At 38.8% G+C, this 11,572-nt stretch overlaps 1 long non-coding RNA gene across 1 annotated transcript; it reads left to right on the top strand.

Moving 5' to 3' along the window:
* Positions 1-352: 352 nt before the first annotated feature.
* Positions 353-10,500, top strand: LOC109271939 (uncharacterized). Its single transcript, XR_002082177.2, has 3 exons — positions 353-593; positions 4,693-4,843; positions 9,702-10,500. It is a non-coding gene; the product is annotated as an uncharacterized LOC109271939 (long non-coding RNA).
* Positions 10,501-11,572: the final 1,072 nt, after the last annotated feature.

Raw genomic sequence — 11,572 nt, 5'->3', positions numbered from 1 at the left:
ATTCAATAATTTAATCCATTTGGGTACTATTCTGCTTTCCTTAGCTAAAAATGTTCAGCCTCTCAGATGACAGACCTCTTCCTCCCTAGCTTGTCTGGAACGCGGGGGAAGGGCTGAGGCTTACGCAACCTCAACCTCGTGGTGGTGGTAGTTGTTGTGGTGGGAGGGGTTGGTGTCTTTAGGCATAGCTCTTAGGTTGCTCTGGCCCCAGGCTGTTGTCCCTTCTCTATTGGGTGCTACTGGCCCTGTGGGTGTTTATGGCTGAAAACTGGGTGGGTGTGACTTGTGGTTGATCTCCTGGCTGGTCAAAGTCTGTAGTCTGCTATGTTTGACATGCCCTCATTTCAGTTTCCTCTGGTGCTAGAGAGCCCTTTGAAGTCTGGCTGGCCTCTCCAGCCTCTGCCTCGTCTACCTCTGACAAGCACAGAGGCTTGATTTCGGGCTCCTGTCTCCCTCCCTCTGTCTGACCAAACCACACTGCCTCAGGATGGGCTGGGTCCCTAGGTTTGTATGGAGCATGACACACAGGGGCCCACTTTGTTCCAGAGTCTATGGGGAGGTATCTTCAAATGACCCCAGTTCTGCCTTCGGAGGTAACTTTGCTTTCCCAGTGCACCTTTCCCTTCCTGGGCCATTTCACATCCCCTCCTCCCCCATCCCCCACCATCCACAGGGCTCTTCTAACTTCTCACAATTCCCCACACTAAAAAAGAGCAGATCTTTCTTTCCCTCATTTCTTTTTCCTGACTTCATTCACTTGGCTAAATCTTAGTGATAAAACAGGTTACTTTTTTTTTTTTGTAACCTTATTTTGGTAGACCTCTATGATCTGAAGTCTCCATGATTGGTTGTTGAAATACGAAGGTCTTGGGGCACCTGGGTGGCTTAGTCGGTTTAGTGTCCAACTTTGGCTCAGGTCATGATCTCACGGCTCATGTGTTTGAGCCTGCATCGGGCTCTCTGTTGTCAGCATGGAGCCTGCTTTGGATCCTCTGTCCTCCTGCTCTCTGCTTATCCCCCACTCGTGCTCTCTCTCTCTCTCAAAAATAAATAAACATTTAAAAAACAGATACAAAGGTCTCATAAAGGAGTTCAGCAAATCCCTTTTCAAGAAGCTTGCTTACCCAGGTGTTTTGAACGACAGAAGCAGAACATTGCTCTTTTTCTTGTTCTCCTTCTGTAAGAAAATGCAAACCTTCCTTTTGGACAAATCATTACCTAAAGCAGGCTAGTGCAAAGATTTCTGCTCAGGAAGACAAAAAGTGAGAAGTACTTTAGAAATTGACTCCTATAGAACCATGGCTATTGCCTTCCAGGAACTCATTGTCTTCTTTTAGCATCTGGTACTCTAACTGCCCAGGTGACTGGACTGCTCTGATGTAGGTAGCCCTGGGAAGTTGCCCCGCAAGCTCTTGATTTGGCATCAGTGGCAGATTACTTGCTTTTCAGTCAAACTTACCCTCTTCCACCCAGTGGGATCTCCCTCCTTCCTCTTCCTCTTCATTATCCTTTTCTCATTATTGGGTTTCTTTTTCTCTCTGATCTGACACTTGAACTTTTATATATGTGAGCATTCATTCATTAATGTGATGATAATTATTGCCATAATTTGTTGAGCTCTATTACAAAGTAGAAATGAGAAAGGTCTTTTTATATTGGTTTTGTCATTTAATTTAAAAGATCTCCATTGTATGGGACATCTGGGTGACTCGGTCAGTTAAGCTTCTGGATTTGGATTTGGGTTATGATCTCATGGTTTGTGAGTTTGAGCCCTGCATCTGGCTCTAAGCTGACAGTGTGAAACCTGCTTGGGATTCTCTCTCGTGCGGCCCCTCCCCTGCTTCTTCCCCTGCCTCTCTCCCTCTCAAAATAAACAAACTTAAAAAAAATCTCCATTGTATATAGGAGGAAACTGAAGCTCAGAGAAGTTAAAAAGTAATTTGTTACAGGCTACAGAACTAGGACTTGAACACAGGTTTCATTGGCCTCTAAACCCATTCCACTAAGGCACACTGTTCTGAACAATAATGTAGACTTCTGTGTAAAGATTTTACATAAATTGAATGATGCTACAATAACTCTGAACATGCAACTCAAACATTGTCTTATGATGACTAGTCTAAAAACCATTTGAGGGAATAATGGGGAACTCCTTTTCAGAGATGAATAATCTTTGATGCAATTCTATTAAAAGTGCTGACTAATGGTCTGATGACTGCTTATTTTGAATTGTTGTTGGTAAAGAGGACAGTACAAGTCAGGAAATGGAAAGAAGGTCACAGATTTTAGCCGCTCAAAATCTGCTAACAGTGGAGGTCTCCATATTATTTTGGTTCCAGCTTTTTTCTGGGCTGAAACCCAGACTTCTTCCTCTTCCATTCTTCTGTTTTGTTCTTGCAGGCCAAATTATTTCCCCCTTTGCTGTTTAGGTGATTGTTCATTTTTAAAATCATACTTAACTTCCCAATTTTTTAGCATCTTTCACCATTCATCTTTATTCCCCCTTTTCTTCTTCCTGTTTTCCTCTCTTTCTCCTGCTTTGTATCTATCATCCTTACTCAGTGTTTTGCCCCACTAAGCCATTGAAAATAAAATATACTGGAATCTTTATCTCTAAAATCCTGGCTATCATAAGCAGTGTCCTTTGACGTTTGCTTTCAGCTTTGTTCTTGGATGGCCAATTCATCCACCAATTACACTTGTGCCATTGTAGCATTTGGGGGGTGGTTTGTGGAACCCTGCCGGGGTATATTTTTTATTCTGTGAGGTTGACTGAAAGGTAATGGGTGGCTCAATGAGAAAACCTGATGGAGCATTCACTGGAGAAAAAAAAAATGAGTCAGTGTGTGTGTGTGTGTGTGTCTTTGGGATTGAGAAGGAAGATGAATCCTACCAAAAGAATGTATAGTTATTTGCTATGAGTTACTTCTCAGTATCCTCTTGAATCAAGGTAGGCTTTAGTATCAAATCAAAATGATGATTCAGAGTGGTTAAGTGACTGACTTTTTAAAAATATTTTTGAAGATTTTTTTTTAATGTTTTATTTATTTATTTTGAGAGAGAGCAAGCAGAGAAGGGGCAGAGAGACAGAGAGGAAGAGAGAGAAAATCCCAAACTGACTCTATCCTGTCAGCATAGAGCCTGATATAGAGCTTGAACTCACAAACCTGTGAGATCATGACCCGAACAGAGATCAAGAGTTAGACGCCTAACCCACTGAGCCACCCAGGTGCCCTGAGTAACTGACATTTTAAGGATTAGGGAAGAGAGGGAAAAAAAATAAAGAGAATTTTCAAAACAAGACTGTATAAACTAAAACTAAAGCATATTTAATCTCTTTCCTCTCCTGGTGATGTTCTCCTCTTCCCTCTGATTTCCTTGAATGGTTTGTCCTTAAGGGAGAATGGGGAGGATTCTTATAAAGCTCGTCTTTTGAGAACAAAGAAAGATCTTCACAGGTTCCTGTTTCAGAGGAAGTGAATGGGTGGGGGCAAATCCTTTATGGCTTGGAAGAAGCTAAGGTTAGTTCCTCAAGTTTCTCTGTTATTTTGAGATATAAGATTTTTTTGTCCTCAAACTTCTGTGACTTTTCAGGAAACTTCACTACTAGTGATATCACAGGCACTCGGAGGAAATGAAGCCTGATTTGATACCACAATTATTGGTGGGCACAAGGTGTTAGTAAAGACCAATTTTGATGTGTATTATTTATTAACTGGTCAATGTTAAGAAATTATTTGTATAAACAGGACTATCATTGAATCACATAACATCTGTACCTATGTGTTTATTTCATATTCATGTCATTTAATTCATGAGTCTCATGAAGAACACATGTACAGGTGACCTTTAAGTATTTAGAACCATCCTTGACATCTAGACTGAGGTGATAAATAATGGTACATGTATCTGACTAAGACTATTTACTTTAAGATCCTACCAAGAATTGAGCAGAGAGGTGGGATGTCCAGATGATCTGCTTCTGGTATCTTCCCCAAGGAGTCTACTTTACTTTCTTTGGATGCAATGCTATGTAATCCTGCAAGAATTGACAGGGAAAAAGAAAATGTAATTGAAGGGCAGCAAAATATGTGATCACAAAATAAGCCACTTTGGCATGTGGATTATTTTGAGCTAAAGGCAATTATGACCAAACAGATTCAGGAAAAACTTTCACCTTTCCCTTAACAACTACCTAAAATAATTTAGATAGGGGAACTGGCCCAGAAAGAGAGCTATTACCAAAGATAATTTTTGTCTGAAAGATCTATTTCTATTCCCAAACATCTGCTTTTCCTATTGTCCTGTGAATCACCTTCCTCCCCTTTAATGCCCCAGGCCCCTGTCCCATTTCTTTCTTTCTTTCTTTCTTTCTTTCTTTCTTTCTTTCTTTCTTTCTTTCTCCTTCCTTCCTTCCTTCCTTCCTTCCTTCCTTCCTTCCTTCTTTTCCTTTCCTTTCTTTTCTCTTCCTTTCTTTTCTTCCCCACCCCCCTCCATCCCATTTATTAGCTAAGGATGGCATACAAGCTTCCACTGACTGACTTGTCCAAGGATCTCATATATATTATGGGAGTCCCTTACAAACATAATTAAATCTGTTTTTCTCCCATTAATCTGTCTTATGTCAGTTTGATTCATAGACCAGCCAAAAGAACCTAGAAAGAAAGAGAAAAAAATTTTCCTCCCCTACAGTTGGTGACTCAGATGGGACAAACTTTGCTGGCTGGACACTGCTTGTTCTGAGGCTGTTGCAGCTGAGAAATCTTTGACAAAAAAAGCTAAGAATTCTTACAACATCAGCCTCTGAGATCTCTGCCTACAGGGAGAATTGGAAACAAGAGAGGTAAGAGTCTTTTTCTTCCTTTTCTAAATTTAGAGTAGCAGGAAAAATATTTGTGGAAATAGTTCTTTGGGTATAGTAACCCTGGTAAAGATTTGATATGAGTACTCCTGATTTTTATTCATCCTTTTCCTCCCAGAGATAGTCACTGTTTTTCTGTGTCTTTGTCATAAGGATAAAAGCTGTAAGGTAGAATACAATCATAGGCCCTATAAGCCTGTCTAACAGACTGATGAGTTCACAGTTCTCACCATGACTGATGTCTATTTAGATAAACTTTGGTGTGGGTTAATGTGCACATTAGGTAAAGACTAACACACTGTTGCTAAAGGACATCTTAGAAGCTAACACCGCAAAGTTGGTGAGAATGGGTGGAGCACATAAAAGCTATTAAAGTACTCATCACCTAACTCAAAGACTCTCTTGTTAGGATAACTTGGTTATGGAACAGGTTAGGTTGATACTAGGTTACCCACCAACCTCAAGAAAATTTCTGTGCAACAAGGTACTCTGTAAAAAAATACCACACAATCCTCAAACTGGAAGCACATCCCTTTTGAGTATTCGTTTGACTCCAAAAGACTCAAGGCTTAGCTACAACTGTTAATGTGCATATAAGAAAAACCAGATGAGGTTTCCCTTTCATCTTGTTCTATGCTTTGAGAGCTTGGCTTTATGACCAATGAGAGTATTTTGTCTGGTCCACCAGTTAGAGGATGCACGCATCTGGTGGACAGCTGAATAGACTGTGGATCTGATAAGCAGTGTTCTCTTTGTCCAACTGTGCCAGCTGTCAGGGGAGTTTGTCATAAGAGGTCCCAGTCCTTAAGGGGTCTGTGTCACCTCAACCTTCAAATTAGTCATCACCAATTTGTGGCAACAGAAATGTGAACTGCACTCCATTTGCAGCTAGATCTTTCTTAGGCTAACTTTAGGAGTGCACTTTCTGGACCTTGTGAGAGCTGCTTCCCCCCGCCCCCCACACTTTTCTTTGGGAATACCTCTTGCACCCATGTGTAAGTCATAAAAGGTTTACTGGTTTGAGTTGCCATTGACATTAATATGAGATCCTACTCATCAATGGCTAGATGATGGATCCTTTGAACTGGCTATGTTTGAAAGAAAAAAGAAATTAGAGAGCTTTCATCCTGAACAAATTGTCTTATTGGTACACAGGGAAAGACCAAATTAAAAAGAACACAAAGAGATATAATGGCTAACTTTAGGAAATCCATTAAGAAGATGATAGCATTGAAATTAGAAGAAGAATTAAATCCAAAGTAAATTCACCTTCTCAAAATATGGCCACATCTGCCATATTTAACTTTCATTTCCCTATAAAATTTACAGTGAGCACTTCAGCCTGATGCCCAGGCCCAGGGTATACAGTTTACGTGTAAAAATACCAAAAGTCAGAAAGTGAATTTGGCAGAAGCACCTGGGATGGGCAGTAGGGATAATTTTGCTGAGGGCTATAACCAGGCCTTACCAGCTTTAGGTCTTCCTATGCAATGTCCTTCACAGATGTACCCTAAACAGCCACCAAGGAGTTCAGGTCTCCTGGAAAGAAGAAAATAAAATTTCATGTTGTTCCTTTCTTTACAACTCTAGACATATTGATTATTGATCCTTTCCCTCCCTGGGATAGCTATTGTCTTCTTTTTTTTTTTATTTAAGTTTTTGTTTAAATTCCAGTTAACAATGTTCTTTTCAGGTGTACAATTTAGTGATTCAACACTTACATACAACACCCAGTGCTCATCACAAGCGTACTCCTTCATCCTCATCACCTGTTTCCCCCACCTCCCCTCTGGTAACCATCAGTTTGTTCTGTATAGTTAGGAGTCTGTTCTCGGCTGGCTGATCTCTCTCCGTCTTAATTACCCTATGCTTGTTTGTTTTGTTTCTTAAATTCCACATATAAGTGAAATAATTTGTTTTGTTTTTCTTTGACTGACTTCCTTCACTTAGCATAATATTCTCTAGCTCTATCCACGTTGTTGAAAATGGCAAGATTTCATTCTTTTTTATGGCTGAGTAATTTTCCATTGTATATATATATATACATATATATACACACATATATATACCATATTTTCTTTATCCATTCATCAACCAGTGGAAATTTGGGCTGTGTACATAATTTGGCTTTCTCGTTTATCTAGTTGTTGTATCCTAAGAACTTGGCTTGGCTTTCTGCCTGTCCGGGGCATGCAGATTTTTTATTTTCTCTTTTGGCTATCTTTGGGAGTAACTCTGGATCTTGGAATTTCAGTATCCTATGCACCCTCTTTGGGGACCCCTCTTACATCCAAGGTGGGTTGTTCAAGACTGCCAGAAATATTTACTTTTGTCCCTGCTGAAAACTGATAAGATATTTAAAAGGAAGAATTTTTTTTTTTTTTTTTAGGTTCCCCCCTGAAGCAAAAATGAAGCTAAATGTACCTAGAGGAAAAGAAAAACCTTCTAAAAACTTTGTCATAGGATTTATTAAAATATTCCAAAATTCCATGATATAAAAAAAGGTAAAATGAAAACAATGTAGTTGGGAGAGTGAATCCTCTAAGATGTCATTTAGGCTGCAAACTAATTATTTGAGGACTTGAGAGCTGCTGTCCTTATCATATAAGGGTTATAAAGTTAAGTTTTAAAATCAGTAATGTACTTATGTAAAACTAAACCTTAATTTTCTTTCATTTGCTAAAAGGACTAAGTTTTCTTGTACTGCTCCTGCTAAGGGATTATGGAAATTTTGTCATTACCCTTTTCATTTGTTTTGTTTTGTTACTTTTTTAATTTAGTTTTTTAATTTTATTTATTTATTTATTTACTTACTTACTTACTTATTTACATCCAAGTTAGTTAGCATATAGTGCAATAATGATTTCAAGAGTAGATTACAGTGATTCATCCCCTATGCATAACACCCAGTTTTGTCTTTACCTTTCAAGTTTTTTGCCTAGAAAGCAAATATTCTTTGTTTTCTCAAAATAATTTTCTGTGCTTTATCAGGTCTTTTATTGGTTTTGCTCACAACTACGTAACCTTTTGTATTTGCCTTAAAACCTTTTGTCACTTTGGTTAAATAGAGATTGAGTATTGTTTCATGATGATCTATGATCTTATTTGGTAAAGTGTCTAAACCTTCTGATATTTTTGACAAACTTCCCCAAATCATTTTCTAAATGAAAATTTTTAAAAATGTTTATTGACTTATTTTTATTTTTTATTTTTATTTTTTATTTTTTATTTTTTTTAAATTTTTTTTTTTTCAACGTTTTTTATTTATTTTTGGGACAGAGAGAGACAGAGCATGAACGGGGGAGGGGCAGAGAGAGAGGGAGACACAGAATCGGAAACAGGCTCCAGGCTCCGAGCCATCAGCCCAGAGCCTGACGCGGGGCTCGAACCCACGGACCGCGAGATCGTGACCTGGCTGAAGTCAGACGCTTAACCGACTGCGCCACCCAGGCGCCCCTTGACTTATTTTTAAAGACAGAGAGAGAGAGCATGTGAGCAGGGGAGGGGGCAGAGAGAGAGGGAGAGAGAACCCAAGCAGGCTCAGTGTTGTCAGTGCAGAGGGTAATGTGGGGCTCAAACTCACTAACCATAAGATCATGACCTGAGTCAAAACCAAGAGTTGGGCACTTAACTGACTGAGCCACCCAGGCACCCCAGGAATTTCTAAAACTAATGGAAAAACCTGATTCAAGCAGAACAAATATTAATTACATGGAACTGACTGAACTGAGGTGGATGATTATAATTATTATGACTTTTTTGTTTGAAACATTGCTGGTTCCTTATGTTTTGTTTCTCCAGATTTAAGGAAAGCTTTTCTTTTTTTCTTTTAAGCTATCAACAACTTGGCAAGATATGCCTTTGTGAACAAAGATGACATAATTGCATTTTCTCCCTAACTGATCCCTCCTGAATTTGAAAAATATTGACTATTCTTATATTTTCATGGCAATATACGTATTTGTGTAAGTTCAGTAAGAATCTGTTTTTGTAATAAGAAAATTAGAAACATGGGTTATATTACCAATGCTTTAACTAAAACGTCATATTTGAGAATGATGTGATAAACTCAGGTGACCAAATAGCTTTAAGAAACTAAGGTTGACTTTATGGAATTAATAAAGCCCCTTGCAAAAATCTCTCTGCCCTGCTTTTAGGGTTTTTGACAGTCTTACCAGGTGAGTAAGGAAGATCACTTTCTGGCAGGCACAGGAACCTTAGCTTAATTTGGGGACCTCAAGAAGAGAGGAAATAACTGAAATCTATAGGTTTTTCAGGCAAACTCTGATGGCAAGTCTTTGGCTTATCTTTCTAGCCTCAAGAGGCTTTTAAAAAGTTGGAATCTGAGATTCCTTATGAAAAATGTCTAGCAAAGTAGATTTAAAAAGCCTATATGGTTAATCACTATTCTTGCTGTACTTATATAAATAATCTGGCAAAATATATTGAAACTAGACTGACTTTGCAAACAAATTAGTCTTATGATCATTTTCTTTGATAGAAATAGGGGTTACCAGAGACAGAAAAATTATGTTCTAATAGAAACTATGATAAGCACTTGTGGACATCAGGTTCTAGTATTGCTCATTGCTTTGAGGTTTTTTTCTACCTATACACTGGAATGGATCCTGAATTCTTCAAGTTTTCTCCAGTATTTGGCTACAACTCTCCAAACTAACATTTCAAATTTTATCTCACCCTTCTGACTTGGAGTCATGGAGAACTAAAGTTGCTTTTTTTCTAAAACCCTGCAAGCTATGCTGGACAACTTGATATAAACTTCAGAGAAATCATGATAATAGTTCATGTATGGGTAATCTTCATGCCTGTTGGCCTACAGGCCACTTAGAAAGATCACCAGAGATATTCAAATTACAAATCAGGAAGATCTATCATATTGTCACTGCCTGCCCTCACTCCATCTGAAGATGCTTCAAGCTGGACATCTAGAAATCTTCTCAACTGTCTGCCTTCAAAACTCATAAACTGTGACTGTACTCTGCTCTGATCATTGACCATTGTTTTTCTTTTGTTTCCATAGAAATATCTCTTATTAAATACCAGGTGGCTTGCACCACAGGCCTAACATGAGCCCACTTACTTCTCTGCATCCTGAAATGAGACACAACTGTTTCACTGAACTGACCTATTCTCAGGACTAAGAGACTAGTTCAATTAGGTGAAGCAGTCTATCAACTTAACTTCTGGACTGCAACACTTCTTAGGGAAGTTTCAAAGGAAAACAGGAGGAGCATGATCCTGAAATATGCCACTTTGGCATGTAGATTATTTTGAGCTAAAGGCAATCAAGACCCAGCAGATTCAAGAAAAACTTTTACTTCTCCCTTAACTATCTAAAAGAATTTAAATAGAGAGCCTGGTCCGGAAAGAGAGCTATTACCAAAGATAACTTTTTGTCTGAAAGACATATCTATATGGCAATGCAAACATCTAATTCCCAAACATCTGCTTTTCCTATTGTCCGTGAATCACCTTCCTCCCCTTGATGCTCTAAGCCCTTATCTCATTTCTTAAATCAGGATGGCATATAAGCTTCAGCTGACTGACTTGTCCTCGGGTGTCATATATTTTATGGGACTCCCTTATAAATGTAATTAAATTTGTTTTTCTCCAGTTAATCTGTTTTATGTTAATTTAATTCATAGACAAACCGAAAGAATCTACAGTAGTAGAGGAAAACTTTTCCTCCCCTACACAGTGAATATGCTGATCCTCACAAAGAAGAGGTCATCAATGCACTTGGAATGGGGAAATATTCCAGGTCATGTTTCTAATTGTGACCTAGGCTTAGACTTACCATTCATCCTCCTTTACTTTGGATTAAAGTTAAGAAACACTAATTGGCTGGTAGGGGTCTTCAAATCCAGATACATGCGGGGGTAATTAGAAACAAACAGGGAAGGGGGGGCGTGCCTGAGTGGCTCAGTTGGTTAACCATCAGACTCTTGATTTTGGCTCAGGTCATGATCTCACAGTTCATGGGATTGAACCCTGTGTCAGGCTCTGCAAACACAGCACAGAGCTTGCTTGAGATTCTCTCTCTCTCCCTGTCTCTCTCTCCCTCTGACCCTTCCCTCAAAATAAATAAATAAGCATCAAAAACATTTTTTTAATTAAAAAAATAGAAACAAACAGGGTGCATAGCAGATAGAAGTTAAGGAATAAAACATACATTTTAGCCTCTGAGTGTGTTTTCTTATGCTTTTACTGTTTTTCTCTTTAATTCAAATTAGGGTCTTATTCAGCGTGCAAGGAGTAGCTTCCAAAAGAAAAGTTTAGATCTATAAAAGTCTTAGACTTTTCCTATAAATCAAATAAGCATAATCTGTTCAGGAAAATACTCCCTGGAAACTATGACAAAGTAGTACAATATTAGGGAGTTTGGCCAGTAGGGTGTCAAAAAGCCTGCAGGACAAATCAGGAAACATGACTCTAGTAGTTCTCTGGCCCTTTTTTTTCTTACAGGAATTAGGAATGCTCCCACTCTCTCTCCCCATCCCACTTCTCTTAAAAATAGCGCCTTCAAGGAGGTTTTGCCAGCCATTTTAGTTGTGATCTCCAAAGGAAATAGGGAGATTGAACAGGAAATGTGGGATGCCAACGTTCAGGTAATTTTCAACTTCAAGAGAGAGAAATAGGAAAGAAGATTTGCAGCAATTTTAACCGTATGCCTGTCATTGTCGGCAGGCT

Source organism: Panthera pardus, unplaced genomic scaffold (assembly GCF_024362965.1).
Source record: "Panthera pardus isolate Hobbes unplaced genomic scaffold, ASM2436296v1 HiC_scaffold_11, whole genome shotgun sequence".
NCBI classification, from domain to species: domain Eukaryota; kingdom Metazoa; phylum Chordata; class Mammalia; order Carnivora; family Felidae; genus Panthera; species Panthera pardus.
This window is presented reverse-complemented; position numbering and strand designations above follow the sequence as displayed.